General features: G+C 41.0%; 1 non-coding gene across 1 annotated transcript; it reads right to left on the bottom strand.

The window, feature by feature from the left end:
- Window positions 1-4,529: 4,529 nt before the first annotated feature.
- Window positions 4,530-4,603, bottom strand: Trnaa-cgc. The gene has a single exon. It is a non-coding gene; the product is annotated as a tRNA-Ala (tRNA).
- Between the last annotated feature and the right edge of the window lie 1,081 nt (window positions 4,604-5,684).

Here is a 5,684-nt window from a genome sequence, read left to right as displayed (position 1 = left end):
TTTCCTTCTTACAGTCGTTTCCCTCCTCTTCCTTTCTCTCCCTCGTTTACCCCCTCTTCCTCTACCTCTCCTCTCCTTCCGTCTTCCCTCGTGTCTTCCTTTCTTCCCTCTTCTGGTCCCTTCCTCTTCTCCATCTCCCTTTATCAACTCCCCTCCTTCTTCCTTCCCTCGTTTCTGTCATTGTTCTCTTCGTATGTACCCTCACTTCCTCTCTCCCTCCCTTTCCTATTCCTCTTTATCATCCCTCCTGCACCCCTTCTCTCCAAAAATTATTTCACGTTTTTCCCTTTCTTTCCCTCACTCCTCTTCCCTGTTCTTTTACCTCTTCCATCACTTGTTCCCATCTCTTCTCTTCATTCCTCTTCCCTCAATCTCGTGTTTGCCCCTTCCTCCCCTCCCCTCCATTTCCTCACTATCTCTCCCACCTCTCGGTCCTCGGCGCCAAGCTCTCTCTCTCTCTCTCTCTCTCTCTCTCTCTCTCTCTCTCTCTCTCTACCCTTTTTCTACTTTCTATTATCACATTTTCTTTCCTCGTCCTCTCTCTCTCTCTCTCTCTCCTTTTTCACTCTTTTTGTACACTTGTTTTCTCCCTCCTTTATCTGCACGCTCTTCTCTTCCCCCTCCTTCTGTCCCTCTCCTTCTTCCGCACCTCCTCCCCTCACCGCCCCTTCTTTCCCCCCTCCTCCTCTCCCCTCAGGACGCTGGGTTCATTTCCCCTCGTACTTCCGAGTATTGATTCGTACTTCCGAGTATTGATTCTTCCTCCCTCCTCCTCCTCCCCTCTTCATTCTCCTCTTACAGTTCAGCTCTTCCTCTTCCTCCTCTTCTTATACACTTTTTCTACTCTCTCTCTCTCTCGTTCTTTCCCTTTCTACTTCCGGTTTCATCTACTCTTCTCTTCCTCCTTATAAATCCTCTCTCTTTATTCTCCTATCTCTCCCATCCTAATAATTCTTCTGTCTTATCTCTCTCTCTCTCTCTCTCCTCAGTCCTCACTCCCTGCACATTATCTATTTATAAGGGGCAAATAACTATTTATAGACAATGAACTTTCTCACTCTATCTCTATCTCTCTTTCTCACTCTATCTCTTTAAGGTCAAATAGCTATTTATACACGATTGTACTGTGTTTCTATCTATCAATCTCTTTCTTTCTCTCTATTTATAGGCCACGGTATCTCTCCCTCTCTCTCTGTTGCATTTATCAACGTCCCTCACTATTTATAGGTTTCTCTCTCCCTCTCGCTCTCTCTCTCTCTGTATCTATCAACATCTCTCTCTCTCTCTCTCTCTCTGTATCTATCAACATCTCTCTCTCTCTCTCTCTGTATCTATCAACATCTCTCTCTCTCTCTCTCTCTATTTATAGGTATCTATCAACATCTCTCTCTCTCTCTCTCTCTATTTATAGGCCCAGTTATCTATTTATACACGAGTCAAGTTTTAGCCCCTCGCTCTGTATATATTGGGAGTCGACCCTTCTGCTTCCGCTTAAAAATACCAACTTGGTATTTTGGTCCATCTATCACCAAACGCTGGTATTTTGGGCCACATTTTCGTGTGAAAAAAATTCCATCTCTGGTATTTTAAGTCATAAGTCGTCGAATACCAATAATGACTTAATAATACCATAACTGACTTAAAATACCATAATTGGCCTAAAATACCATAACTGGCTTAATAATACCAGAACTAACTATACCATTCCTAAAAAAAAATACTAATTCTGGTATTTTCATTCATAAACATAAAAATTTCAATACTTTCTCCAAAATTCTTATCAAAATGTTAGTTAAGAATTTGTATCCATATTAATATAAAACTTGCAAATGTCACTTGTGGTATTTATAGTTTTCAATGAGAAATTAAAAGTGAATTTAAATGATAATAATGTCTATTTTTGTCTTAGTGTGTGTGTGTGTGTGTGTGTGTATGTGTGTGTGTGTGTGTGTGTGTGTGTGTGTATGTGTGTGTGTGTGTATGTGTGTGTGTGTGTATGTGTGTGTGTGTGTGTGTATGTGTGTGTGTGTATGTGTGTGTCGTAGTTTATGGAAACAAATGTATACACCAAGTATGATTGTGTACATGTGCATTTGTTTGTTCGTTTATTTGTTTGTTTGTTTGTTTGTGTGTTTGTAGACAAGGGCCATGAGGGTTATTGATTTACAGTCACATGTGTAGTATTCTGGCAGCTGTGTGTGTGTGTGTGTGTGTGTGTGTCCCCTCCACCCTCTCTTCCTCTCCTCCCTCCTTCATCCACCTGTTCTCTTCCCTCGTTTACCCTAAGGGAGTGTCCTCTCCCCTCTCACCCAGGCTCCGCCCCCTCACACCCCCCTCTCTCCTCTTCCATGTTCCCTTACTCCTCCCTCACCTCACACCCTCCTCCCAACCGCCCCCTCACTCGCCCCTCCTCCTCTCACCGCCCCCTCGCTCCTCCACCCCCCTCACAGTCTCCTCCCTCTCCCCTCTTACTTCCCCTTACTTCCGGTTATCGACCTCTCCACCTCCTTCCCCTCTCTCCTCCTCTCTCGCTCTCACACTCTTCCGCTTTGCTCCTGGTGATTTTAGTCTGCGTCTGTATCTATCTATCTATCTAACTATCTATCTATCTATCTATCTATCTATCTAACTATCTATTTATGTATCTATCCCTCTATCTATCTATCTATCTAACTATATCTGTCTATCTATATATAGCTCTCTCTCTCTCTCTCTCTCTCTCTCTCTCTCTCTCTCTCAAACACAAAGGAACCTGCAGACGCTACACAAACAAACGAACAAAGCAGTGTAACAAAGAAAGCGAAGAGCATCACACAAACAAATAAATTTCCTGACAAAACAAAAAGAAATGAAAGACAAAAACAAACTTTATGAAAAAATAAATAAATCGCTGACAACAACAAAACAAAGAAAACGGACAGAAACAACAGCAAAAACAAACAAAAACATACAAACTTCCTGACAAAAACAAACAAAAACATACAAACTTCCTGACAAAAACAAACAAAAACATACAAACTTCCTGACAAAAACAAACAAAATAATTAACAAAAACACTGACTGACTGACTCAATATACGTCATCAAATACAAACAAACAGTGGACAAAAACACTCTAGAAAACACGAAAACACAAACAAACACACAATCACACTCTTGCCTCTTTATCTCCTACACACAAACTTGTCTGTGTTTGTCTCTCTCACACACACACCTCTCCGTCTGTCTCTCTCTCTCTCTCTCTCTTTCAAACACACACACACACTCTTGCCGCTTTATCTCATACACATAAACTCGTCTCTGTATTGTCTCACACACACACACCTCTTTCTCTCTCTTTCTCACACACACACACAAACACAGGTGTATGTATCTGGCCTCACACCTGATACATGCAAAATGGTCATGTGATGGTGACCTCACCTGACCCCGCCTGCACTTCCGCGTGTGTGTGTGTGTGTTGACCTCTCCTCCCAGCCAACTGTCCAGGGGTGAGGTGTGGCTGGGGAGGGGTTGGTGAGAGTGAGAGAATGAGTGAGGGAGACGAAATATTTTGATAGGGACAAAATAACTAGAGAGAGAGAGACAGAGAGAGGAAATATTTTCATAGATAACAAGATTCAGGCGAAATCACTAATGAGAGAGAGAGAGAGAGAGAGAGAGAGAGAGATATATATCTAGAAATCCATATATTTTGGAATATTTACATTTAGGAATCAATTTAAGTAGGAATCCTTATTTCTGGAATCAATATTTGGGAATCATATCAGTTGGAATGTTTATATTCGGAATCAGTACAAATGTAATAAAAGTCGCTAAAAAGTCATGTGAAAAGTAAAGTAGGAATGAAATTATGAAATGAATGAAACGATATAATAAAAACACTGAGTAAAACAAGAGCATTAAAGAACTACTTGAATAAAACAGGGATGTGATAAAACAAATAAAACAAAGATATAAAAAGATGATTAAAACAAGAGGATGAAAAACAAATAAAACAAACGTAATAAAAACAAAAAAAATATATTAACTAACAACACAACAGCTGATCTCATAACACACCAAATAAAAAATATATAATTGGAATAAAATTTTTAATTAAACAGAAGTGGGAAAAATACAAGTAAAAAACACATAAAAAAGTAAGAGAATAAACCAGATAGCAGGACACAATAAAGCAAGAATTAGGACAAATACGACTGTAATAGGTACAACTTATAACAAATTAGTACAGGAGATTGAAAACGCAGATACACACATACATAATGGTTGCCCCTCGTGTAACGAGGATGGCCGGCCCAAGGGCCACCTCGGCGTGAATTTGTTTAAGGTGTAGAAGCTGTCGCCAACACAACAACCACACACCCTGAGTTAACGAGTTGCATGACCCAGTGTCAAGGAATAGTCCGAGAAGACCGGACAATCGCCAAACATTACCTCGGAACACGATCCGCAAATCGAATAACATCCAGGTCCCCAATTATTGCTGGACAGACAGAGGCAAACGGCATAAGAAATTTGCCCATAGTTTCACCCTGCCCGGGGATCGAACCCGGGTCCGCTCGCTTGCGAGGCGAGGATGCTGACCATTACACCACAGGTTGTCACATACACACACACACACACCAATAAACATAGTACGAAAAAACAGTATCAAAACAGGAAGGAAAAACGCACAAGGGTACGTAAATAAAGCGATTAAAAAAAGACAAAATAAAAACACCGATAAAAACCGACATGAAGACGAAAAAACAACAACACAGTAACACACATTAATACAACAACACTAAAAAGCCTAACACAGAGAACACTTTAAATTTTATCGTCAATAATGTTGGCGTAAGCGTCTGAAGCTTAATTAAAATCCGGTTAATATTAAACGACGCAACCATGGTAAACAAACACAGGAATATGTGACGTCAGCCTCCCTATACCGGACAAAGAGGAGAAACCCGATTATCCGGAGTGCGAACGTTCGGTTTAGAGTTATGGTGAAGTAGAGTTATTTAGAGGCTGACTTTAAGCGGTATTCGTGTTAAGTTGGTTACAATAGCTCGCGATGAAAGGGTGTCAGAGGAGAGGGGAGGTGTGTGTGTGTGTGTGTGTGTGTGTGTGTGTGTGTGTGTGTGTGTAGCTGCATGACAACATAAGTGCATACGCTTATAGGTGCACAAACATCAACGTAAACATACATATGTATTTATGTATATATGTATGCATGTATGTATGAACGAATGGATATATGTAAGTTCGAGTGGCCTCAAGCACTTCCTGAACGTTTACCTCTTATCTCAAATTCCCGTCCCGCTCACTAATGGCTCATTCCCATTCCTGATTCCCATTCCTACTGCCAGAGTGCCGGAAGTAGGACACCCCCTCCCACCCCCGCACTCCTCCCACCCTGGCGGACATAACAGTGATGCCAAAGTCTATGAAAGGATATATCCACGAGGCAGTGTTGTAAACGCCAATAATTCTAACCCATGTAGTAATTATTATTTGTTTTATTGTTATCTGTTGTTGTTAATTTAATTGGCTTACTCTCGTTATCTCTTGTGAGTTGGCAACACATGCAAGATAACAAGATAACCACCAGCTGTTAACCTGAACAATATATCATCCACCTGCATATGTAACACCGGCCTGGACACACTACACACCTGATATAACTCACCTGTATATACA

This window comes from Homarus americanus, unplaced genomic scaffold (assembly GCF_018991925.1).
Source record: "Homarus americanus isolate GMGI-L3 unplaced genomic scaffold, GMGI_Hamer_2.0 scaffold9847, whole genome shotgun sequence".
Taxonomy (NCBI): domain Eukaryota; kingdom Metazoa; phylum Arthropoda; class Malacostraca; order Decapoda; family Nephropidae; genus Homarus; species Homarus americanus.
The sequence above is the reverse complement of the archived record's forward strand: the minus strand, read 5'-3'. Positions and strand labels throughout refer to the sequence as shown.